Below are 27,160 nucleotides of genomic sequence, written 5' to 3' on the forward strand. Positions count from 1 at the left end.
CATAGATTAAAGTGAGTTTGTTACTTGTTATAAGGAGCATTGAGAAAAGAAGGCAGCAAGCATTAGACAAGATGAAGATTTTGTTTGTATTGTTTAAAAGTACATTTGAGGGTCCAATCTAAACCTATCTTAAACAGAAGGGAGTTTATTCATTAAATTCAGTGGCTTAGGATCAGACTCTAAAACATAATCTTATTTTGCAGTCTACTAGCCTATCAGAACTATGCAAAAACCAAATCAACGTGAGGCATTGGTTCAGAGACACATGAATCTAAGATTTAAGAAATCTAAAAAATCGAAATGTCTTGTGTTAGCAAAATTTTCTTGTTTACAATTACAGCATGGTCAACATTCTTGAAAGTTTGATTTACTATATGGCAAAATTTTATGCAGGTCCAATAACTTTGGAGCTGCCACAGATACCAGTAAAACATCTAATGTGTTCTTTTTGTGAGCTTATTGCTCCTTAAAATTACTGGAGACCACTTTCCACAAAATCTGAAAGTCGGTGCTGTACTATTTACTGTAAAAGGGAAGATAATTAACTTGAATTAGTTTACTGTATCTCCGATTATTTCATGACATCAAAATCATACTACTGAAGATAACACTAAAAGTTTCCTTTTCATCAAGTAACCAAATATGATTTATCCAATGGGAATGTTCCTGATGCACTAATTTTTTTCAGATGTTTTCTTTGACTCTGGGGTAAGAACCAGTTTCTGGAGGGTGTCCTTCATTTTTCAAGGAAACAGCCTGGACAAATCAAGTTGTGTCTTAAGAGCTTCAAGACTGGCTTTGTTACACAGCCACTGTGAAGAAATCCCAGTGTGTACAGTCCAATACTGAGAATTAAAAGTTTCTTAATCACTGATTTATGACTGTTCTCACCAGAGCCACTGACAGTCAAAGGAAATAATTACATCTAGCTTAACTGGAAAAGATGATTATTCTTGTTTTGATATTACTAGTGTTGGTTGTTGTTGTCTAGTTGCTATTTATAATGTGTAATTTTTGTGTTTCTGTTCTGGTTAAGCATACCTTCTTCCTGACAAAACCAGAATGTTTTGTTTCTGAGTCAAGTATTGACATTAAAAATTGAAGCTGAAGGAAATTTCTAAAAAAAAAGTTAATTCATTCTTGAACAACTGAAAAAAAAAAATGAGATACTACAACAGATATCAGTGAGATTGGATTCAGTGGTTATACTGATATTCCTTCACTACAGAAATATACTGGGACAATGTAATAAAACATTTCAGGTTGAGCTAATTCTTATTTCTTGAAAGTGATATAATAATTTTGGCAAAGATTTTGGCCCAGTTCTCCCAGGATTCCTTTCTGAATCAGCACAAATTAAGTCATTGAGACCAGAAATTCATTCTCCTAAATGATGACAGTCTGAAGGCAAAAGTTAATCTTTACAGGTGGGTCCTAGATAACTTACCCTTATAGAAAGATGATCCAGTTGTGCCTATTCATAATTGGAAATATAATATCAGATTATGTCAGGGTTTTGCTGTATTTTGTTTAAGAGTAGAAGGTAGGCAGATGTCAGAAAGCAACATCACAGCTTGGTGTAAGATGCCAGATACAATTTCTGACAATGAGAAACGTGAATCAAGGGGGACTGAATCCCAGAAGACACTGACATTGTGATACTTCTTAATCACTGCAAATATCTTTACAAAGGCCCTTGCCAAACCCCTAAAATGTCTAGGGTTTAGTTCAAAGTTCCTTCAAACAGAGATGTTCCCTTCTAAAAGCACATGGAGGCAGTCTGTATTAACAGCTTTTGGGTCAGCTTTAAAATACTTTCATGAAACTGCATGTGGAGTCTTGTACTGTCCTGTCCCTATTCCTCAGATAATGCAAAATTTCAGCCCCTAAGGCTCTTAAGTTTGCACATTTCATGAGTTGTATATAGAATTTAAGAAAAGTATGAGAAATAAAAACTTTTAGGCAATAAAAGCCTAAGATTCAGTTATTTCTTGAAAACGTCTCTGATAATTTAATTTTTTTACTTTCAACAGTGTAAGTACTTTGCAAATTGTTAGTTTTTATGCATTGGGCAATTTCAAATGAACTTATTTCCTCTATGAAATCTAAAGAAAAACATTTTGGCACAAAAACACAGTTGCTGACTCTTTTTTATTTGCTGATTATGTGTGTTTGCTAGCACATAGAAAACAAACTAAAAAAGAAATAAATTCTGTGAGAATAGCTTATTAGGTAAATGGTAAATTGTTGAGCTTTCTGTACTTTTATAAGCCAATCAAAAAGATTTTCACTTGCAGAGAATGTCTTGCTCATACTCTTTTACTGCTGTCCACTGATATCCAGCAGAATGGAGTTCTACAAAGTCATAGAAGGTGTTGTTACGCAGTGAGACACAAAGATTTATTAGGTAACTATGTATGAGAAACAGGAAATCATGTCTTCATAAACATCTGAGATTTTGTTCCCTGACTGGAACACTTTCTGAACTTCACTTTTTTGGTTCTTATCCACTCTTACACCAAGTGATCAGCTAAAAGAAACTCTGAACAGTATTACTGCAAAATACTATTATCTCATATTTTCCATTCTGTTTGAAAATATTTTTTGATGTTTTATGCTCTAACTTTACCAGAAAGTTTCTGACACTGATTTTCAGATGATAAACATAAATCTTAGTATTCATTATACTAAATAGAGGTCTTTATTATTGTGCAGTCACAAAGCACAAATAACAGGGACTCAAAGTCCACGTTTCATCTGAAGTTGTGAGCAGCTTCCTCTGGGTAATTTTTGGGAGGAATTTTATTTATTTGTAATCAGCTTGTGCTACTTTGGCTCTGTGCAGCTCATAGAATTGCACACACACAAAATTCCCTAAGGACAAAACACAGTAGGAACCAGCTCCTCCCTTCTGTTTTATTTCACTCCATCTGTTATTTCTCACCTAAACAAGAAGGGATAGGAATAGCACTTTCTTTTATTCCTGGTGGTTTAAGGATATCCAATATAGTTCTAGTGTCTTCTCTGGACTTTAGCAAAAAACAATAACTTAAATCATTCCACACCCTTCCTCATTGATAAGGTATTTACTTTGTTTTATTTAGCAAGCTGTTGACATTCTGATCTTGTACAAAAAAGCTTCCCACTGCAGCTGAATTGGGTGAGCAGGAAAAAATGACTCATTGTTTTTAAAATAATGCCTGAACTGCAGATCAAGAGATGTTTAGTACAGTATTAATCTGTTAGACTGAGGCATGCAAGAAATAGTAGTTTCAAGCTGTGATTAGGAAGCAGGAGGAATAGAGAAGGAGACAGGTAGGAGCAAAGAAATTGCCTGTGAGCAATAGAAAGACTGTAAAGAAGACAGGCACATTTAAAAATTAGGAGACTCATTGAGATGAAAAAACAGCTGGCCAAAACAACCATCAAAAATCCCAGTTCCCGTATCATGTAACTGTCCACTCCTTTCCCAACACAAAGGAAAGATGTGCTGATTAATTCCAGGGGGAAAAAATTAGAACTATTTTCTGAATTATAGAATAAAATTCATCTTCCTGTGAGGTGCAACACAAACGAGGTTATGCAGCGATCCATTGAGCAAGATTCTTGTTTCTATCTATAGCTAATGTCAAATGCTGTCTGAAGCAGAGGAGCTTGTGGTACCAAATACTATAATTTTTGGAAAAATTTCTTCCTATTGGGCTTAAATCTAGTGTCTGTTTCCAACCAGAAGTTGGGTTTTTTTTTTTGTCCCTGGTGGATAGGCCTATTTTCTTCCCATTCTTCTGCATTTTAGTCAGGAAGTTTTTCATCTCTATTTCTCTTTTAAATTCTCCCAAGGTTTTTAGCTTAATGGTACCGTCTAGTGACTAGCTTTAGTCATTGTCAATTTGACTTGTAAAAGTGTAATTGTTTTAGCTGGTTTGGGATTTTCTCTTACTTTCAAAGAATGGCCTCTTCTTTCATGGAAATTGTGACTCTCTTGGCTCTATCTGCCTTCATTTAGCCATTTATTATTCTTATTCTCTCCAACTGAGCCTTTCCTATTTCTCTTCTTTCTAAATAAAAAGTCACAGACAGTTTCAATCACTCTTCATGTGGAATGTTTTCTGCACCTGTGACATCTCTTATCAGGCACTCCTATTAATAGAGAAATAGGGAATTGGAAATTTAAACTAGGACTAAATTTTGTGCCAGGGTCCTTGCTTGTAAAATAAGGCAAAATAACCCTAGCTTGCTCACATACTTATTTGCAAATCTATGTAACGATTTTGTTGTTTGCTTACAATTTATTGAATATTTTGCATTTTTCTTTTGAATCCAACAGCATCTGCTGTCTCCATTTCCACACATGGTCCACTTTTGGGGAGAAGATACCCCGATAAAAACTAATCTCAGGGTATGAAATTTGTCTTCCCTTGTGTAATTTATTTGTGCTGTAGCATCATCAGCATTTGATGGGTGATACTGGTGTTTTGTTTTTCTCCATCATAGATATCACCTGGGAGCTCTGTACAATCGTTGCTGCTTCTCCTCTCCTACCCCTACTGGCACTCTGCTCAGCAAGGATGTAGTCAGGAGATAGCTGCTGGAGAATGGCATTTCTAAATGGAATGAATATGGTCTGCAATTCCTCTAAGATTTCCCTGTCATATCTCCTATTTCAGTCTTCTTTCATCCTTCTTAAGAGGACTTTAAAATAAATAGCAGCTATCATCAGGATTTAATATGCCACTGTTTATTAAGATTTTACATGATCAACAAAAGAAATTAAATCACAGAAATTAGACATAATCTCACTACACAATCCATGACTGAGTCTGAGTTTTTTCTAAAATCCTAAGCAGATTTTTTTTACATAGTTGCCCTATGGATCCAGCCAGCAATGCTAACTCAGTACCACCAGGACATCTCAACACAGCAAGTTTATAAGTTCAGCTAGCAATTTTCTTCAACATAAGTGACAGGGACAAGATTCTTGCAGCGAAGTAAGAGTGGACGTATTTCAAGGCATAGCCAAGATTTTATTTTTCCCCAAATATCTGCCAAATCATTCAAAACAAAAGAGGCAGTTGGCAAGGCTTCAAAAGTAGGCTTGTGGTTGAAGTAACTCAAGCTGCATTACTTTACCTGGCTAATATCTTGGAGACCAAAGATAAAACACGTAGCTTTTGGGTCAGCCAGGAACCTCCTTGCAAAACTACAGATGGAAAGTTGCCTGGTCATTGTAAAGTAACAAGGAATTCAAAGCTTACAAAACATTACATTGCCTTTTAATTTTAGATATTCATTTCTTTAGGACATAAATCAAGCATGTGCTTTAAACATGAGAAGTATCATAAAGGTAAAGCAGAATGTAACTCTACATCTATTTCCCTATTATAACTGCTAGTTATCAATTTGCATTTTCTTCAAACTACAGTTGTTCTAAAGTATTGAAAGTTCTAGCATAAAAGAGCAAATATTTACATAATGGACAGCAGAACTGGCCAGCTTATTTTCCTCAGTGCAAAATTTAAATATTTGATTATGTATTTAAATTGAACCAAAAAGGTATCTCTGAGTGTTTTCAGCAAAGCTGAGTCACCAACGGACCAAATATGTTCCCAGGGAAGTATGACGGGAAAATATGAACTGGATCTTGTGATGTATATCCTACAGCCACGAAAAAGGAGGAAAATCATTAAAACTAAAAAAATGAAAAACAAACCAAAATTCCAAAAGAGATGAACTCAAAATGCTTATGGTAATTTGTCATCATGGCCTATTGATTGTAGCAGCATCTCCCAACAAGTAAAGATTTAGAGCAAGGATCCTAAAGAGGATAGCATTCCAGCTTCAGTAATGGCATGGTACAGGGCATGGAAGAGTTACTGACAGAAGAAATAGGGTCAGAGAGAAAAGCACAAAAATCCTTAGGCCTTCATAAGGGCCACATCAAGAAAACCACTAAAATGAAGCTGAAACTTACATTTGCTTGACAGGTAGAGAGAACTAGTAAAAGAAATATAAGGAAAATGTTTTGAAGCAGCAAGCAATGGGCAAAACAACCGTTGCTGCTAACTGCTGGCTGCCTTAGGACAGCTGAAGGGAAGCTCCAAGGACAGAGAAGTTGCAGTAGCAATGTACAGATTCCTACATAGGCACAATGCAAACATATACACACACACATACATCTGTGTGTGTGCATTGCTTTTTTTCCTTATTGCCACTTCTTGTCATTCCAATAACATTGCCAGCATAATAATGAAAAGCGTCCTCTAACAAAGTCTGGAAATTCAGCCATCTGTATTTGATTTCTACAAGATGGTATTTCTGTGAAAGAATGACAAGGTGAAGCTATAAAAGCAGTTAATCTCGTTTATGAATTCTGCTGTGTCATACCTCTAATGTGCAAAATCGACCCAGAAGTGCATTACAATGAAGTAACATAGTATTTTCCCATCATAAATTAGTGTAACCTCACCCAACACCAAACATATTTCAAGCTCTGCTTCATACTTATAAAGAATTTTGTCTTTCATTGTGCTGTGGCTGCACAGCCTAAACCCACTTGAATAAAACAGATTCAGTATTTCCACTAGCCTTTTCCCCTGTCAAATGTTCCATAATTACAGTTAAAAGTTAAAAATAACTAAAACTCATTTTAATCTCATAACCTATTTTATGGCAGCTACTTAGGAAAAGGGAGTTGAAGCCTCTTAATCATGAGGCAGGAGGGACAATCATATATTTCCCATGTCTCTTATGAATGGAATAAGCAGGGATTGTAAAATCCTGTCTTAAGCTTGTGTCCATACACAATGTGGTCTGTCATATTCAGCAGACTGGCAGCAGCATTGAAATAAGTTTAGTAAGAAATTGTTACATTTTTGACTAGTTAGTCTGAGGAAGGAAAAAAAAAAAATCACGCTGAAAAATAACCAAGCAGCACTTTTTATTTGATAACCTTGCTTACAGGCACTTTTAGCACCACATCAATCCAGCAGTTCCATAGCATTATGTGGCAGGGTGAGTGTGAGAAGATGGCCGGGCTGGTACTGAAAAATAAAACCACAAGATTTATTGAAGAGAAGGCTGTCATCAGTAGAGAACTGTGCGTGTCCTTGACTAGTAGCAGAGGACAAAGTGTATCAAGATATTTTGCATCTTTCCAACCAGACGGGTCTGTTTCATTCAGTTATTCCTCAGCTCCTCCTTCTGCCCAGTCCTATTGGCTCCAGTGACATTACTGAAATCCAAGACAAGTCAACTGCTGGGGACATTGATTTGGGGGTATTTTACACTCCCTTAAATAGAGATCAAGCACATGGACTCAGAATTTTTGCAATGAAAATGGAAAGCTCTTCATCTCTTAGCATTTCTTTCAAGCACATTTTTTCCAGGGCTGGGAGAAGTGAGAGGGTTTCAAAAGCAATGTGGCCTTCTGCCAAAAGCAGAGATGTGTTTCAGAGTCACTGGATGACCCGTTCTGATGCAGGGAAGTATTTGATGAAGCTCACAGGACTGTACCAAAGCAGGTGCAGAGGTTGGGAGACAGGCGTGCCAGTCAAGAGTCTTTGCACATGTGAGCCAAAGTGGAACTGGAGAGTTACTGTTATTCATCATCAGCCTGTCAATGTTAAGGTGGAAAAAAGAAGTAATATAAGCTATTTTCACCCAACAGTGTGGGATGTCCTCCAGAGTGTTTTCGGAACAGGTCAAAATTCATATAATACTGTCACAATTATCTGATTAACTTCTTGCCAAAAACATCCACAGACAAACTTAAAGATCAAAGTATTTACATCTTCAGAATGAAAGACTTCCACAGACCAAGGACAGATGCTTTGCACATATGGATGATAATTTATTATGCTCTAATCAGCATTATCTTATGTTTACTAGAAAAATCATATAAATATGTCTGAAAGGCTTTCAAAAGATGTTTGTCCTTTAGCTTTAGAAAGTGAGGAAGGTTTAGAATTGCTTTGATGAAGCAGGAAAGATTAGGACATCTAAGAGTGCCTTGGATCCTTTCAAATGGGTCCCTTTCTACCCACACTGAAGTTTTTACAAAGCATTTCTGTGATCACACATTCACAATGGGGATGATTGTTCATGCTAGGTATATTGTAAATATCTCTAGTCTTTTTCTGTGTGCTCTGCCCAAAATTAAGGGGGTCAGTGAAGTATAGCAGTGTTAGACTGACATAGATGGAAAATCAGACTCCTCCACGTAAGGGTGACAGAGTCAAGACAATGTCATGCATAAATATTGTGCCAATGAGTTTATGTGTGGGTTGCGTATGTGAATAAGTGTGTTTCAGAAAGGTTTAGCTTGCTGAAGGACAATGATCCCTCCAAAGTCCTGGAAGTCAGGAAGTAGCTGTAGCACAACTTCCCTACCAAGGTGTCAGAGGAAAACTACGTCTGTGGGAGTTAAAGAAGGAGACTATTTCTTTGTTTTATAGCCAGTGTTTGCTGAAGTATATTGGTCCCCAGTTCAGGGAAATTTTTCTGTCTTATTTTTGCACAGCAATAATTTATTTTGCTGTTAGAACAGTCCAACCTTCATAAAAGAGATATTGCTCAGTATTTACAGTAACAATTCTACTAATAAGCCTGATACAGGCAAAAGTTTTCAGTGAGAGAGTGACTATTGAAACTTTGATCTCCACTGGAGACTCCAAAAACAAACTCCTCAGGTTTCAAATTTACTGGCAGTCTGACACATCACTGCCATAAACACTAGGACAAAGAGAAAAGATTTTTTTTTATATGTCCACATATAGAAGGATATTAATTATAAATAATGAGTTGTGACCACCTCCAGAGCAGCTGTGGTTCTTTTAATGAATAGTCTTCCAATGGCTGAAATAAAATGTCAAGACTGGTGGAGATTTGCAACTGGAAAAGCTATATAAGCTATTTATAAAAGAAAATCAACTGTAAAAAATACTTGCTAAATGCTTCTGGCTTCTATAGTGCAGCTGTACACTGAGCTCCTTAGTAAAATGTCTGTCCTCATCACTGGTATAACCTCCCAGAAGCAACTTGGTTTAGAGTTAGATTTTGTTTAGAGTTCTCTCTCCTGCAGCTGGAGAATAACTTTTTCTTTTCTACAAAACTGTCCCAAACAATACCAGCCATGCTGGTGTTTTCTAAGAGATTCATTACACCGTGGCAGGACTTGTATTTTAGCAAGAGATTTTCCTCAGGATGATAGGAACGCATCAGGACAAAACAGCAAATCTGCTTTACGAAGCAAATCTGCTTCATAATACCTAAAATTAACCCAAACTCATATGAAACTGTATCATTTTAGACAAGCTGACATATTTCTGCAAAAAAACGGCTCCCAAGGGATTTTCCAGGTAAAACACTCCTGAAAAAGCCCCACAAACAAGCAAATAATAAACTTCTCAATTGCGTTAGTTCAGCTTTATTTGTTACCCAATTGAAAATGAGCTTCAAATGACATGTTGCAGAGACAAGAGAGGGTTTGGGAAGGACAGTGAGCACTGAGGGACTTTTAAAGAGTAGGAGGAATTCGTCTTCATTGTGGAGGAAATTAAATGTTTCTGGTGGTTTGTTGTTTTTGTCTTTTTGTGTTGTAATGGTTTGGAGTTGGGCTTTTTTCGGTTTGTTTATTTGTTCATTTCCCAGTAAGTCACCAACAGACATTTTATGAAGTTAGCCACAGCTCAACACTCTGTTGGAAAATATTTTTGTTTCAGAGTGGATAAAGCATCAGGAGTGCAGTAAACATTTTAAACTTAGAACTGCAACAGATACAGTAAATCACATGTTGTTTGCGTGTTGGAGCAGGAATCCCTGGAGCTGCAGCAAGTTCAGTCCCCACAGCAAGTTCACCTTGGGACAGTTCCCAGAGCATCTTTGGCTTTTGCAAGGCACTTTTTATGGTTCATTGTATTTTCCCTATGGCACATACATCCCAGTACTGGCTGATAGGTAAATCTGGCCCCGTTTTAGGCCCCTGACTTGTGCCAAATGCAGGAGGTGAGAAAAACTAAGGCGCATGCCTGAGTTCCTTGGTGGTGGATGGAAACAACAGATAAATCCAAGTAAGACTCTTTCCCTCCAGATCTAGGTCTGGAGGTGGTCTGCCCTCTCTGAGGTTAATACTGGGAACAAGCATCCTAACACAGATGCTGCAGTTAGATGTTCTCATTCAGCTCAGCTGTCATCACACCATGTCCCTGTCTTCTGTAGACAGTGGTTATTGATGGTGCACAAAGTACCTCCCAGTATGACAGATGTCAGAGAGAGGACACCTGTCAGCTGGGGAGAGCTGTAGCTGTCTCATTTCTAGACAACAAATAGAATGAAAAGGAAGTAAACCCTTCTATTCGTGTCTGTTTATTTTTTTATTATTATTTTTTTTATTTTTACTCCCCCGCTGAGTTCATAAACCCAATTATTGTGGCTGTTAGAGAAATATTAGCTGGTTACTGGTGAGATGGGAGGTGGACCTCAGTCTGTATGGGAGGGATGTGGTCTCATTTAAGATGTGGTTCACAAAATGGAAAAGTTTGTGTAAAGGGAGTTGCCTCTGTTCCGTTCTTTTTTGAACAGGTGCCCACATTACAAACACCACCACAGCCTGCAGTATTAGCAGAGAGACTAACAAATTGGCTGATCCCAGCTATTCTTTCCAAATATCCTTGTGCTCTGAAATGTAAGATGGTGGCCTGTCTGCACTGCCACATCTTCTGTGTGCAAAAGACTTTTATTTTTTGCTTCTGTATTTTTCTAATATTTTCTGTATCAGAAGCCTTTATTTAGGTTAAAATATTTTGACTTCCTTAAACTCCTTTCATAGTTTTTTTTGCATAATTAAGGCATAGAGAGAGGCATCCCATCATCAAGTTTTAAAGAACCTATTCAAATTTGCCTGTAAATTAAGATTGTGTCACAGCAAGGGGATGCAGGAAGAGAGAACAGTTCTCTGTGACAAAGCCAATTTAATACAGCCATATCTGTGTAAAGCAGAGACTGGCAGAAGTAAGTGCCTCAGAGTCTAAGCTTGTTAGTTAATTAAGTTATTAGCAAACTTTTTAAAGTAAGCTGTACTCTCAGGAAATGAACTCACTGTAAAAAAAATAGCATGATAGTCATCTTGCTTCTTTACATAATTTAAAGAAATTATAGTCTCCTTTCACTGATGTCCACACAGAGTGCAACTGGAAATTTTCCTCCAGTTTACTTTCAGTGTGGGTCTTTTTTGGCATTAATTATAGCCTAGAATTGCTTTCTTCATTAATTTTTCATAGTATTTGTGCAATTTATTTTGAAATTAATTATTATTTAAATGCATATGATCATACTGGTTTAAGGGTGTTCTTCAGAATGTTTTAGAAAATGGAAAACAAGGTCTTAATCTAAAACTTTTCCAGGTAGCTGATCACAAATATAATATTTTTTGTTTGTTCTGAGTGCATCTTCTGCCAGTGTAACATCTTTACATATGCCATATATATTTAATGTGTAACTGTTTTTCTTCTTTGCTTTCCAGACAAACATTTCAGAACTGTGAGGGCCATTAATCATCACGTTTTCCTTCCTCCAAATAAATTCTCTTCCACTTGTTCTTATTCCTAACCTGTTGGTATTCACATTGATAAGACGCAAAGAAATTCAGTGATGCTTTGAGGTTGTGATGTCCTCCTTTATATTTTCTTCAATAAACATAATCAGTGGTATAGCATAGATGACACAGCAGCTAAAAGAGATGAGCAAGGGGAGTGGGAGATCTGATGGCTCAAAACCACTTGTATGATATTATCTAAATGAACCTGGAATTTTCCAGGTGCTGGTTCTAGGTGTCCTTGCAGGCATCAGCTCTCCTGCTCTTAAGGTGGCATCCAGAAACACGTTGGACAGTAATAATAGTAACAATAGTAACAATGATAGATGTTTTCTCTATTTTCCTAAAGACCAGGTACTACTCCATATTTTTTTCAGAAATGTCTTTCTCCTCAGATTGAATTACTGCAAGCCATTCTGTCGCAGTTATGAAAAGTAAAGCCAAACCAACTAAGTATGGAAGGTAGACCTAGTACAAATGAACACTCCCATGGCAATTTTTTCCTTTCTATTGCTTCCCTAAGCAATAATTTTATTGCTTGTATACATTTCAGAAATGCTACCAAGTGTGCATGATATTACAGCACTCCGGTAAATGGAGACAGGATATGAGACACAAACACGGATGTCACACAGCACCGGAAAGAACGGCCAGGCACGCTCTAGCTAGAGGAAGGAACCAGCTGATACTGAAACCAACTGCTGCAATCAGTATCTATCTATATGCATTTCAGGCATGACTAGCATTCAGAGTCGTGAAAGAAGATGATTTGATATTTTGGAGGAAAGTACACCAAGGACATACTAAAGATGCTTCAGAGAATTTAATGTAGCAATTCTTTTCTCTTTTATTTTAAAAAAGATTTTTCAATTAAGCTTAGATCAGAATAAATAAAAAAATATCTTTGACAGAGTCAGGAGAGATTGGATGGATTGGACAGATGAACTAGACTTCCCAAATACAGGTCTGGAGGCCAGTAGATGCCAAGAAGGGAAACAAGAAAACATAAAATTATATGACTGCAAAAAAGGTGCCAACACACCTGGGGAGGTCATAATTTAAGCTGTCTGGTTTCCAAGAATACACATTTGAGTAGCACATGGTTTCTTGTTTCAAGACAAGCATCAAAGTAGCAGTTCTGATATATTAGCAGACAGGCAGACTGAGGATGTCAATAAATGCAGCAGTCTTTGATGAGATGCTTTTCTCAAACGTGGCATGTTGATTAATCTGCTAATTAAAAGTGAATGTATGGAGCGACAACGATCACGGCCTTGTCTACCCCAGAGCTCTGCCATTGCTGTCGCTGGCAGAGCACCCGCAGCACATACTGCTCAAACTGACAGAAGGAGTTTTTCTGGCATAGTTACGCCACCTCCCTAAGTGATGTAAGTTGAGCCAATATAAGCTCTCTCCTTCTGGCAAAGTTACATCCACACCAGGAGTTCTGCAAACATAGCAATATCTGCTGGGGACGTGAATTTTTCACACCGGCAACTGACATAGCTATGTTGGCAAAACATTATAATTTGGAACAGGCTGGGGGAAAAAATGCATTTATCACCCCATCCTCAGCCATTTGCAAAGCATTAAAGAGTCCAAAATACTTGAATTTCTCTTAATGGTTATACTTTGCAGGCAGATATTCTTATTTCAGTGAGAGGGAGAATCTGTTATTGTATTTATTAAAAATGCATTGTTTCCTAATTCTTAATGATTTCTATCACTGAGGTGTCTCATGATGGCATTTAGAGTTATTTATAAAACACAAAAATAACACAGTTTGAGTATTATACAGAAACATAACACTTCCAGTGACAGACTGAATCTTCTGTTTGGCTGGAGTCTGGGTGTCCTATCCTCACTAGGGCTAGGCTGGGAGTACAGCATGCACAACCTGGCACTGCACCACGCAAATCCATGTGTGTCCTCCTTTCCAGAGTTATGGTCAGCATCTGAGGTGAACAAAACATGTGATTTTTTTTTTCAAAAGAAAGTAATTTTACCATAGGTAATCTTATTAAAGTAGGTGAAGAAGCAAGTTGTTTATGCAATGCAAACCAGAGTGACTTTTGTGCAAGGCTCAGGTAGGCACCTTCAGTCTGGAAAAAATGCAGCTGTCTCCTTGCAATCTCTAATTGCCTCATCACTAGTCATTCCCAGTTTCCACAGAACACCAGGAGCATGGAGGCAAATGTGAATGCTTGTGTTGGCATTTCCCTTTCTGCTGCATCAAAGGTGACCACTGCCTTGCTGGGGGTTACCCTCTCTCCCCTGGGCTAGATGAGATGGGGCTGGGAGGATTGTCTAGCCCATGTCAGCCAGAAAGACATGGGTAAGCAATAATTCACTGTTTAAACAGGCTTTAAGTAAGTTGGCTCATTTTAAGCAGCAATTCTAGCAATAGTTCAGCCAGAAAATCAGGAGTGGGAGGGTGTGTACCACCTCTAGGAAGAGGGTGGTGACAAGTAGCTGGCTGAGGGCTGCATGTGGAAACCACTTCTAGTGGCACAGCAGCAGCCAAAGAAGTATGACTATTCTGACTGTTAGCACTGCTGGCAGCTTGCTACTGGCTTTATCTGGCTAGAAATCTTCTAGATCTCTCACTCAAAAAATGCCTATCACTGTAAAAATGGGGAAGGGAGAAGAATTTCTAATATTCATGCGGTATCTCATATCTATCACATAAAAAAAAATAAGGAAAGAAACTTTCTTAATCAAAAGGAATAAAGTAAGGGCAAATGTAGGCAGGAGATCAAAAGGCATCTCTGCCAGTGAAATCCATTAGCCTTGAAGTAATCTCCTAAGGGAACTGAAGACATTCCCATTGCTTGAGATACTTAAAACTAGGTTAGACAAAACACTAGGAAGTGTACAATGGAGGACAATCTATAATCAGCAGGGAAAGGGATTAAATAGTCTTAATAAGCCTTTAACACAGTCTGTGATTTCAGTGCCAAGACTTCACGTCCCTCTGCTCAGTCTCCTCCCTGCAGCTGCCATAATGGGAGATTATGAAATCACTGTAAATGTGAGCAATTAACTATTCTAATAGAATTTGATAATGTAATGGTGCTAGATTTTTATTCCTCTTAGTCTCAACTAAGACTCCTTTTACAGTGGATTTAAGTTGTCTTTTTAGTAGTGCTATTGCAATCTTCTGGCACAGAGATTTGGTGTGATGTGTTTCTAATTGTTGCTCTGGGTTTCAGGCAGTAATTTTGGTTTTTAGTTAAACCTACCTTTTTTTCCCCCCCTAAATTTCAAAATTCCAATGTAGTTTATCTAAAAATCCCATCTTTTACTTCTGTGTTTAATCACTCATCATTATTATCCCACATCCTTCTAAATTTTTAGTTTTTTGATAGCACAAGAGTGCCAAGAGATTCATCTTCGTAAATCAACAGGTAAAAGATGTGCTTTGTGGCATTGAGATGAGTAAGTATTTATATCTCTGATCTTTAAATGTTAAGTCACTGTTGAAGTATTCAGATCAACAATGTATGTTTATAAACACTGTCTAAGAAGAATTTATTGTTTCATAAATACCACTGTTTGCTATGATCTCTGATAATTTTCCACATTTCCTGTTGTGTCGGTTTGATAGTGTGGCCTTAGGTCCAGACGACTGCTTGAATCATGTTCACACTGGAACATGGGGCATTTTGTTTAGTTTCACCAGGGGAGAGGGCAGTACTGTGGTTTAGAGGGATCCTACCAGTGGAGACAGCTCAGCAAAATCAAGTTTCATGCTTAAGGTAAAATGAGTTACAATGGCAACTTGCAATTGACAATTTTTGAAGTCCTTTTAGTTTACACTCTGATGGAATTCCTGTGAAGAATTGCTTTGTATGTGCACATCCACAAGGCCAAAGTCACATTACAAATTAATTAAATTTAAATAACATGTGACATTCTGTGGTTTCTTTGTGTAATTTTGCATGAGAAATATCGTACCCATAAATCAGTGCTAGGCAGTTTTGGTCTTTTGCATATTTAACAAATTCTATAAGTAATACAAGACATTCAACTTGGGTATAAAACTGTCTTCAAACAGCTGAGAATTCAGAGCTAGAATAAGAACCTTATGCAAAAAAAAAAAGTTGCTTAAATCAGAAAAATGGTGATTTATAAATGTCTTTTTTAACAGAGAGGTTATTACTGTTCTGTGGAGTTACAGCTGGTAACGTGAATGATAGATGTGGCAGTGGGGAAGGAATATGATGATTGAAAAGTGGGCTCTGTTCTCCTTCTCACACCCAAATGGTGCTTACAGGGGCAGATTCTCTTTTGTGCCATCATTTTCAGTGGGATTGAGCAAATGGTTACCTGCAAAACCTTTAAGTGGTACACACATAAATCTAAGAAGCCTTGACCATAATTTCAAGATCCAGATTGAATTTTCTGTACATAACATGATTAGGAGAAAGCTTTGTGCTAGATAATTGATTTTTTTAATGTCTTGAGAATTAATTTTCACCAGGAAAAATTATGGTAGCCTTTTTACAAATGAAGTAAACAACTATATTACACTGTGGAAGCTGGACCCTGACATGCTTATTCATCTTAAGAGGATTCATTCTTTTTGAACCACTTCAATCCTAGCCTTACTTTTTGGATGACAAAGCATTGCTCAAAGGTTGTGAGGAACTTATTTTATGTTACTTGCCAATATTTTATTATTATTGATCTGAAATAAAAATAAAGGTCAGTGAATTTAGAACAAGGATGAATTTGGCCTTTAAGTTGCATCTATAACAATATGATTAGCAGCCTATTTTTCCCTTGCACCTTAAAATTCAGTATAGATTGATATATTGGCAGTTGTTTTTAATTTTCCTCATCCTATTCTTTTGACAATGAGAAAAGGGAACACATGGCTTATACTTACTCTAGTAAATTCAAAAGGGCTAGCAAATGCTCTCTGGCATTGAAGAGCCTGGCATGGAGCATTCCACATCTACCCAATTACATTATTTTCTGAACAATGACCACCTGCAAACTGCCTGTCTGTACTGTGCCAACTCCCAGACTCTGTCCAAAATCTGCCAGGAGAATTCAAGCTGACCCAGACTGAAATCACTGCAGAGACTATTCTTGCAGTTTAACTGTATATGTGCATACTACTGAATGTCAATTTTTCCGTGTTCAAAATCAGTTATGAGCTACCACCATGTCTTTAGGATTTGCTTTGACACATTGGATGTCAGATCACAGATATGTTTGAAGCTTTTTTTTTTTGTTTGCCCTCTTGGTATTTGAAAAATCTCCTAAAGATGAAAACATTCAGCTAATACACATAGGTGTTTTTTGGCAGCATGCTTGGTGTACAAAAACAATTACAAAGAGGAATAGAGTCATAATCTCTGCCGTGTTCCTGTTCAAATAAGAGACAGTGCTGCAAATGAATTGATAGGTTATATTTTTCTAATGTAAATAAGCTGTTCTGTTTCTGTTTAGGTTCTCAGGCATGGAGGCAGAGGATTTTCTACTTGTCTTACCAAAACAAATCCTGTCTTTTCCCAGAAAAGTAATTACTAGAGCATACACATCAATGCACAACACCAACTTGGAGTATCCAAATTCTCTTCAGAGAATTTAATAAACATTGACACAAGACAATATTCTGTCTCTTTGGTATTTGGTTGTATTGAGATCCACTGTCATCCTTTGCACCACTGAGGTGACTCCAACATGAAGACTTTCTAGTATCTAGGAATCTCTCCTCACCAGGAGAGATGATCCTGCCCAGAGCTCTTTTCCATACCTACAGTACACAGTGAACTGCCCTCACTGATATTACCATTGTGCTATTTCAATGGTATACTAATTTACTTATAAATCAAATACTTTTGTGGTTCAAGTCAGGATGAGGCCTTTTAAAATGCCTCATTGTGTTTAAAAAACGTAATGATGTGAACTTTAAAGAGTTTTCCAAATAACTTGTTGAGTACTATTTTAAATAAATGTAGTTTAGCATTTAGCCATTTGACATTGTTGTCATCAATGTGATAATAAAATATTTCTAGTTTAAATCTGTGCTGTCTAGGCTAGACTTTTCTCTGAGTTTTAACACAAAAAATAAAACAGGGGCAGACACAGCTTGTGTGACTTCTGGAGAAGAGCCCTTAGCATTGGCAAAGCTGTAGGAGTCCTTGGGAGTTGCCATAAGTTCAGGTGGCTCCAGGGTGCGATGAAGAACCTGTCCAGACACACATTTATTGCAGCTGGATGGTTTTGCTTATAGAGCTGGGATCCCAAAACATCCATCTGGAAAGCATACTGAAAGCTTAAGGAAGCATAAGCAGCGTTCCTGATGATTTTAGGAAAAACTGTCTAAGGAAATCTGGTAAGACTCCAACTCACGTTTGCATTTCTTTAACCCCTTTGCCTTAAAATCCTGCCTGGTTGACTAAGCCAGAAGTAAAATAAGCTGGGATATATTCAGACGTTTCCTAGCTATTTCATCTGGGTCACTCAACCCTACAGCAAACCTGTCCACTCATCATAAGATAAGAATAGAAGTGAGTGAAATAAAAGAAATGGAGAACTTGGATTTTAATCACAGAGAGTTCACTGTAAACTTATGAAGCATGTGCAGAATAACTGGATGGATCATAGTTATATTTGCTGTAGGAACTGTATGTGCAGTTAGAAGTGAGGTGGTCAAACAGCACCCTTTGTTGGAGGGAACTTTCAACTTGAAGAAGTCTCCTGAGGTGCCCAGATGAGTAAGGCTACTTTGGGCATTGTATCTTTCCTGTTAATATGACATAGCCGGCTGCATGAGGATTTTACTGTGGTGGGACAGACTAGATCTGTGTGGATAGGGCTGTGTAAAGGACGGACCCAAATTGGAGGGACTGGAAGGATGCTCTGGGCTTCTTCCATGCTTGTGTCCCTGACTGACCTTTGCTGCATGCCTGTTCCGTTTAGACACAAAAGATATTTTGTCCTGGCAGTCCTGCAAACCTTATCTGGGAGTAAAGAATCAACCCACTACATCTTGTGCTCTTTATTTTTTATGAGTGATCATTCTGCAGCCCACACTACAATCACAGAGATATCCTCAGTAGGATTTATATAGATGTCTCTTTTAAAAATGTGACCTTCAGGTAGAGTAACAACAAAAGGCATGTGAGAAGATTCTAAACATATTGTTTTATTTTAGCTGTGCTGCCTGTAGAAGTAATGGAAATATTAAAAAATGTTTTTCTCTCCTGTTAATAACATGCAGATTTGAATACTTTAAGAGCACAATCCTAATGGAAAAGGTGTTCTTTTCATGTAGTCCATTCCTGGAGTAAGAGCCATTTCAAACAAGCAGATTATCAGTTTTATTTTATTTTTTTGGTAAAAACTCTGTACATACAAGATAATTGAAAGTGTAATCTTAGACATTTTATAGCTTTAGCACAATAAAATATGGTAAAAGATAGAAAAATAGTCTGATTATGCCATCTATTTACTGAAATAATATTACTTTAAATACAAGTAATGAAAATCTTTGTTTGACTGAAATCAGTGGGAAAATTTTAGTGGCTTTTTAAGCCAAGCTGTGGCTTAGTTCTCTTTCCTTCTCTGCTTGTTTTTTGAATTTCATTTCTAGAATTTACATTTGAGAGGGTTCTTAATATTTTCCATTTGAGCATGTATACATATACATATATATTAATACACATGTTTGTGCAGAAATGGGCTTGAAGAGAGTTATCTGTTTGCTTTTTTTGGAGAGAGCCATTACAATAACAGTGTTTGTCAGGGTATACCACAATTACCTCTGACTTCAGTGACTGGAGACAGATGAACATTGTGACTCCCAGTAAGTAAATACCGAGTTGACAGGATAGCTTCCAGGTTAGAAATGATGCTACACTGCTAAATAATCTAAAAATCCATCTGAGCACTCAGAGGAAAGATTTGGGGTGAAAGAGTGAGGGTTTTGGTAGCATCACACTGGTTTTTCTCCACTCCCACCGAGGTGATGGGAACACTGCCCACTGCTCCAGAAGAGCAGGGCTCAGCAGTGCTGTTCACAGAAGTCACATCTCACCATTTGTTCTTTCGACTTATTCCAAAAGGAAAAAATGGCTAGACCTATGCATAACTTTCTTGTGCTTAATTTGCCAGCTGGTGAGTGTCACATGTTTAATTCGGGCAATGTAAATAACAATCTCTTTAATAGTTGGGATTTTCACTGACAACAGAGTCTCTGAGCTTAGACAGCTGATTGCTGCTGCTGTAGAGCTAAGTCCTTAAATATTATCAAACTAATACCCTTGTATGGTCACACTGGATACAGATTAGTGAAAGCCATAATCCTATTTAATTTAACACAGTCCCAGGGATTTTCCTCTACAAAGAATTTGGTCACATGCATACTGCATAATTTGCATAGTTCTTAAATATATGGACCCTCTCTAGGATCAGGGCTGTCTGCCAATTTAATGGCAGTTATTAAATCCTACTGCACTTTGTACCACAATCCAGATGCAGGTATATGCTAGAAAAAGCTCATGGTTAGTTAGAATTTGTTGCGGCTCTGAGCTATGCCACAGCTTGTTCTCTCAGGTCATCTCTTTCAGCCTCAGAGGAGGGTGTTAACCCTCAGCAAAGGTAATATGACAAAGGACTGCAATTAATTTTAACCACAGTGCAGCCCAGCCAAGATCCAGCTGTCCAAGAACTCAGACATATAAAAACTGACTGTGCTTGAACTGTCACAGATTCTGGGGTTTGTGGTTAAGCAACTCATATCTCAGTCATAGGAAAGGTCTGATTTTTGTGTGCTGAGTGCAGTTAAGTTTATTTGCCTGCAACACTGTGTGAGTATCTTTGACACTGCAGCAGATTAGACTCAGAGAATTAGGGCTATCCCTTTTTGTTTCTGGATATTATTATTATTATTATTATTATTACTACTACTATTACTATTATTATTATTTTCTGTTCTTTTTTTGGTTGTCTTCTTTTTTCTCCCCCCATGCAGAACTGTTGTCTGAACGGAAAAAGGAGACACTGTCCCCTTATCAAAGTCTCTTAGCTAACATCATTGCTTAAGACAGGTTAGCTGTAGGTTGCTAGGACCATGTGCTTGGCAGTCACAGATACACTGCAGACCTCACAGGGCACAGATGGTACAGCTCTGTTGGGTGAGCCTGGGCAGAGGTGTGGGAGTCAAAAGGAGATGTGCTGAAAGCAGTAAGCTATGTGGTCAGCTCTGTGTTCAAACAATACTGAATCTCAGCAGGCTGAAACCACAGGATGCTCTGCCACCTAGTCAGGACTTCCTTTCCAAGCACAGTCAGTCCAGCTAATCTTGCAGGGCTCTCAGTTCAGTTTTTTTTTTTTCCTGTTACGCAATGTTTGCAGCCTTTTATAGGCTTTTGGTATTTGTTGCAGGGAAATGATGGTGAAATTCTGATCAACAGATTTCAGGGTAGCCAAGCAGCTCCAGACACAGGGAGCAATCTTCCACAGTCATTTTCCTGGCAATTTCCAAGCATGTTGGGACAAATACGTGGCCTGGCTGATTTCCATGTGAGAGAATGGCCCTGCTCTTCTCAAGAGGGCTTGGTATATAAAAGCAGCTCAGGAACAGAAATTTCTTCACCCTCTCTAGCACCATGCTGGAGGTAGAAGCCTTCCCCTCCAGGAAGCAGAGATTGTGGTTGAAGTTGATTAGGTTTCCAGGTTATTTTCAACAGCTTATGCAGCAGCTGAATGGCTGTTGGCTTAAAGAACAGGGTAATTATTAATATTATTACTACTATTACCATTAGTAATAAAATAATGCTACTTCCAAAAGTGCCTAAGGAGCAAGCTGAGGTAAATTTCATCTTGCTAGGTGCCCCACAATTTTGGGCTGTCATTCAAGAACACCATAAATCCTGCTTCAGGGTTCCCACTACTGGATCAAAAGCACCAGCACCGCAGGAGCCAAAATGCTGATGCTTTATGAAATAATGCTTTCCCCAGCCATTTGCTGGTACCAAACCAACCACAGCCTGTTTTCTCAGCACTGGCAGAATCGGCATAAAGCCCAGATCAGGTGCTCCCAAAGCTCAGTCATGTGACCTTCTCTAGGTCAAAACCTCACTGATCACAGATCTCCTACCTTTCACAGCAACATGGTCTCAGAAGACCCAGTGGTTTTCTCCTGAAGACCTTGCCAACTACACAGACAAGAGATGTGTCAGAGTAGAGGTTTAATGGCAAAGTGAAGGGAACTTCACCTTGAAAGTTGATATGTTTGGCGGGGCAGTGAAGAAATGAAAGATTGTGAAGAGAATACACCAATGGAAAGGTGAGGGCACAGAAAAGCAAGGAGAAATAAGAAAAGATAGATGGATGGAGAAGCTGTTAAAATACCTAGATGAGAAAGAAGAGGCAGAAGAAAGAGACAATACAAAGGAAACTGGAAAGCCTGGGTATAATTCTGAAAAGTTGCTGAGCTGTGCATTTCCCTAGCTGCGTTTCCCCCAATATCTTCCAGGGAGAAAAACCTCGACGGCATTACTCTTGCTTACAGGTAGCAGAAATACCTCACTGAGACTCAGAAACAAACCTCTGCCACATCTAGAGCTATATTTCCTTTTTTTACCTACTCTTCTTGCTGGTGTTTGCTGTTCTTACAAACACTTCCTTAGTCTGGCAGAGATGAATAAGGCGTAAAGGACAGCAGCTGCCTCAAGAGTCTGCTCATCACAAAAGGACGAGCCACTCTGTCTTCTAAAACTGACACCTTATCAGAAAAGCAGAACCTGATGACATTTAGCTCTTGTTACAAATATTTACTTGTATAGTTGAAATGTGTCAATTTTACTGCTCTCACTCATGCATAGCTGAATTTGCCTTATTTTTAAGGCAAAATGTATTAAAACGTATGTTTTCACATGTCATACATCTTTAATCAGACTGGAACATGGACTGGTTTAATTTTTTTCCATTGGTGATTCCTGCATGTAGACTAGAAGAATTGTTATTGCTTTGACTTTTCCGGTGTCACATCCTGAAGAAATTATAGGAAGCAACAATTAATTTTACGCCTTCTAGCTCCTTCAATTTGATTATAAATTTGGATTAGTGACATATGTTTTGTCAAGATCCAGTATTAGACTTTTTTTTTCATAATTTCATATGAAAAGTAGAAGACAGTAATGTGCATGCATCTGTATGATTAAACTTATTATCATAAGTAAAGTGATTCTAACATGGCATTTTATTATCTGATATCAAGATTACTAGGCACCATCATACAGTTCTGTCATCTGCAATACCCATCTTTTGTCCTGTTCTGGATTTCCCCTCCCTTTCCTTCTGCTCCCATCCTCTGCCCCTGAATGAGGAGTGTGCTGCCCCACAGCTGTAGGAAACTAGAACTTCTGTGTGTAGGTTGCAAAAGCAATGTTTGAACACCACAGTACCACCTCGTTTTCTTTAAAGGTCCTGTGATATTACAGGGAATATCTGTGTTGGAAAAGATTAAAATGATGTAGTCTGTATCTACTAGAAGTCAGATTTTCCTGTATACTTTTTCCTTCCTTGCTGACCTGCTGATTTTTGTATAACTTTTAATGAGTTTAGGCCTGCTATCCCTGTTTCCAAGAAACAAACAAACAAAACAATAGTGGTGGCTTACCTGGCATCTTTTAATCTGTAAAATGTGTATAACCACAAAATGCTGAGGTGATACACATTGCCCAAGGATAATGTGGCTCCTGAATTGTCCTGGCAAGTAAGCTGAGGAATTGGCTTATGAAGAGAGGGGAAGAAGAGAGGAGGGATCTGGCAAAAAAGCCACTTTATGTCTACCACAGTTGAAGAATATTTGATTTACTACAAAGAAGGGGGAGGCAGCAATCTAATTTAGAAAAACTTCAAAACCTTTTTCTGTAATTGAAAAAATCTGAAGTAAATAGAGGCAAAAAAAAAGTTTTAATAAGTAAATAATAAGTGATTTATTATGTTTGTTAAAAAACACACAGAATATTACACTGCAAATAGTATCTTCTAAATCTGTGAACTAGCAACATCTCTGGTCATAATCTTTGTTTCCTCTCTGCTTTTGAAAATGCTTCACTATAAAATAGTTTCTTTATATTAAAAAATTATCTGGTTTACTGGAAACAGTAATGAAGTATTAGTTGCTATTAACGTGAGCTGAATGTTCCATAATTTTATTGTTTCTGCACATTGAAGTAAGCAATGAAATTCTAGTCCTTGAAATATATTCAGATTCTTTTGTATCATCTAAACTTATTTTACAATGCTGCTTCTACTGGAAATGAAACTATACTGCAGAAGTTTGCAAAGCAGATGGGCATGTTAAGAGTAAACTCAGAAACTCAGAAAAAACTACTGTGATCAGGTTATCTGTCACTGTGAGATATGTATCTGTATATGCACATATGTTTTCCTGTCCTCAAGATTTACATAGCTTTATGGACATTCTTAACCCTTGCTCCTTTCAGTTTTTGTGGAACTTGTTTTATGTGGTGGCCCTTTACCTTCCCTGAGCTCTGGTGTGAGTTTTCAGAGAGGTGGACCAAAATTTGCAATTCTGTGGCTTCCTCCCTTCACCTCCCTCCTTCCCACTGGGACTTTCACATTTTTCTCCTAGAAAGCCTATTTTATTAAATAAATCAGGCTTAGATTCAAAAGTGTATCTAACAAGCTGTCGAGCTGGGAGGGCTGATAAAGGAGCCTGTGGGAGTGGGGGCAGCACTGGTGCTCTCCCAGAGGAGTGCAGGATCAGCTGTACATCCCACCCTGCTGCACTGCTGCTGCTGGGGGGGAGGAAGGCAAAGGGGTCCCTTCAGCCTCTTCAGCTTGTGCTACATACAAAGCTTGAAAAAAACATCTGGTCTTTACAGACTCGAAAGGAAAAACTTTTACATAAGAATACAAATTGGGAAACATATTTCTTTACAGACCCTTGAAAAAATGAGTGTCACCTACCACATATATTATGTCCACCACATATATTACGTCCACCACACATATTACATCCCTGAACAGAGCTAAATTGAAGCCAGACATATATTTCTCTTTGATGACTCCATCAAGGTATGTTTTAACTCCTCTCCCCAGTTCTTCAGTCTCTCAAAAGATACATGTGTAGATAAGGGAACAGCCTCAAACCCATGCACAGTAACAGCAGCCAAACAAATGGCTTTCAAAAGAAAAATCCAGCTTTGTAGATCTCTCTTCCTGCAAACAATTTCCTTTTCTAGTTATAAATTTCAGTTCCTAAAAAAACTTCCCTGGAAGAGACAGAGGAGACAGGGAAATAAGAGTTCGAGTAATCCTATGTATTCTGAAACTGAAGAAATCTGACTCAAACTTTCCAGCCATCCCTCAGGTTTACAGATGCAAAGAACCTTTAATCTGCATGCTTTTGTGCCCTAGTTAGCAACTCAGATATTTTTGGCGTCTACACATACTTATAAAAATAAGTTGTGTTCAACAGCCTTGCTCTGCAGGGAGTTTGAGTAGAGTACAATTGTTTGATAGCATGGTTAGTGTTAATGAGATTACTGGAACTTGAAAAATGCATCTTATTTTCTATTACCTCTTACTGAGCGTCAAAGCCAGCCTACAAGCTGGTATATATTTAGCAGACACTGTCAGGTCTAAGAACCCTCTCCTGTTGTGAACTATATTTTGAAATGCTGGACCTGGTGAAAATAAACCAGACATCCTCATTTGAGCTGAAACTTGAATCTTGCTTTCATTGTTGCTTCCAAATACTTCATCATTTTTTTCCAAGTGAGATAAATGGCTATAATGGCCCCTTATAAAATCAGGAAGACAGGATGAATCAGGACAAAATGCACTTCCTCACCAATTCCCATCTCCATAGAAACTCCTCAACTCTGCTATGCCTTCTGCCTATACAGATTAGGCAACCCAGTTTTCCAATAACAGTGAAGTCTGACGCCTGCATTGTCTCACAGAGGGATATCTCAAAGAGCAGAATTTAAGTATAAAAAGAGAACTTTGCCAAGTACTTAATGTTGCATTTCCCAGCTTTCAAATTCTTCCTGTTGCTTTTCAAGTTCATAAGTAAATTTCTCACGAGCAGCATCAGTGTTTGCTGCCAGGGCACTCAAAAGTCTGATGACACTTTCTTCAAACTATTTTTACTTCGAAGGATGTGGTGTCATTAGAAGACTAGTCCACACTACCCAGTATTACAATTCATATCAGTAATGAGGAAGACAGAGAATCATCAGAATCAGACTGTGGGATGCTAATTTAAACATAAAGCTTTATTTTCAAATTCATTAAATAGTTTATGCATGAATGGATGTGCTTTTCCCACAGATCAGATAAGAAGATAAAGAGAATGGGTTTTTAATGAAGTGAAATATATGAGAGAATGTATTCATTGATTATTAGGAAAAGAAGAAGTTATTAAACCTCAGTAGATAAACATCAGCTTGCGAAGTTCCTTTGTTAATAAGAATAAATTGATAGATTTATAGACTTTAAATTTGGCGAGATCATTTGATTGTCTCATCAGACCTGTAAATCAAAGACACTAAATCTCACAGTATTACCTCTGAGCTGAATAGAGCTAGACAAAACATGTTGGTAAAGCAGTACATGAAACAAAAGATGCAATTCAGCTTGACAGAAGTCTTATAGCTTTGGGTCAAATCTACCTTCATTAAATTTTAAAAATAGAGAAAACATCTGAAAATGAAGTACTGTTTTCCACAGTTTTTCAGCTTTGACTAAGTGTACCTACTGTGTGTTGATTTACCTGTGAAAATGGCATTTCTCTTTTCCTTGTTCTAGACTTAGTCCATAACACACATACAGAGGAAAACCGTATCTCTCTGAAAAACATGAGGATTTCAAACAGCAAAAGTTTCAAAATTTCTGTTGTTCCCAAGGCTGATCATTCCTTTTGTGTGAAAAGCCAAAGTACATAATTTCTTATATAAATATGCCCAGCTTTAGCATTTAACCTTTATTATACCTTCTTGACTGCTGAAGAGACCTCTATTTTCTTCTTATAACTGTACTGTAGTCAAGTGTCTCTCACTTTTATTTTTAATGGACTAAATCTGTTGAAGTATTTAAGTCTCTCCCAGTAGGGTATTTTCTATGGCTTTTGAATAAGTGTGACTCTGCTTTTAAAAGTTCAATTTTTTTTCCAATATATCTTCCTTTCTAATGAATTCATCTTTGCTATAGAGAAAAATGAAGATGTCACCCCACTTTTCCTACATTCATACATCCATGGATTATATTAGTCCTTTTGTCACAGCCTCATAGTGAACACTTTTATTGCTTATCTCCTTTGACACTAAATTATTTCAGAAAAATTGCTTTTCAAGATACTGCTGTAACTTGATTTCAGAATGCCATTTTAACATATGCCCTAGCTTTATAAGTCTGCAGTAGCCAAAACTCACAGCAATTTTGTCTTTTGAAAAGATTTTCTTATCCAACAGTTGAAACCACTATGATGGACCTGTGCTCTGTCTTCATTAATATATGCTAATGTTGGTGTTATGTGCAGATTTTTTCTGAAATACTTTGCATTTGCAAGTTATT

At 37.6% G+C, this 27,160-nt stretch overlaps 1 protein-coding gene across 12 annotated transcripts in view; it reads left to right on the top strand.

Moving 5' to 3' along the window:
- Positions 1-27,160, top strand: part of SULF1 (sulfatase 1) — a 237,738-nt gene that overhangs the window by 43,080 nt on the left and 167,498 nt on the right. The window contains exon 1 of one of the 12 annotated variants that reach the window (XM_083885284.1): positions 17,919-17,939. The exons of the other annotated variants lie outside the window; for them this stretch is intronic. The gene's annotated coding sequence lies outside the window, so the exon portion shown is untranslated. Of the gene's footprint in view, positions 1-17,918; positions 17,940-27,160 lie in introns of those variants that run through there. 12 annotated transcript variants of the gene reach the window in all.

The sequence above is a fragment of the Zosterops lateralis genome (genome assembly GCF_965231275.1).
Source record: "Zosterops lateralis genome assembly, chromosome: 1".
Taxonomy (NCBI): domain Eukaryota; kingdom Metazoa; phylum Chordata; class Aves; order Passeriformes; family Zosteropidae; genus Zosterops; species Zosterops lateralis.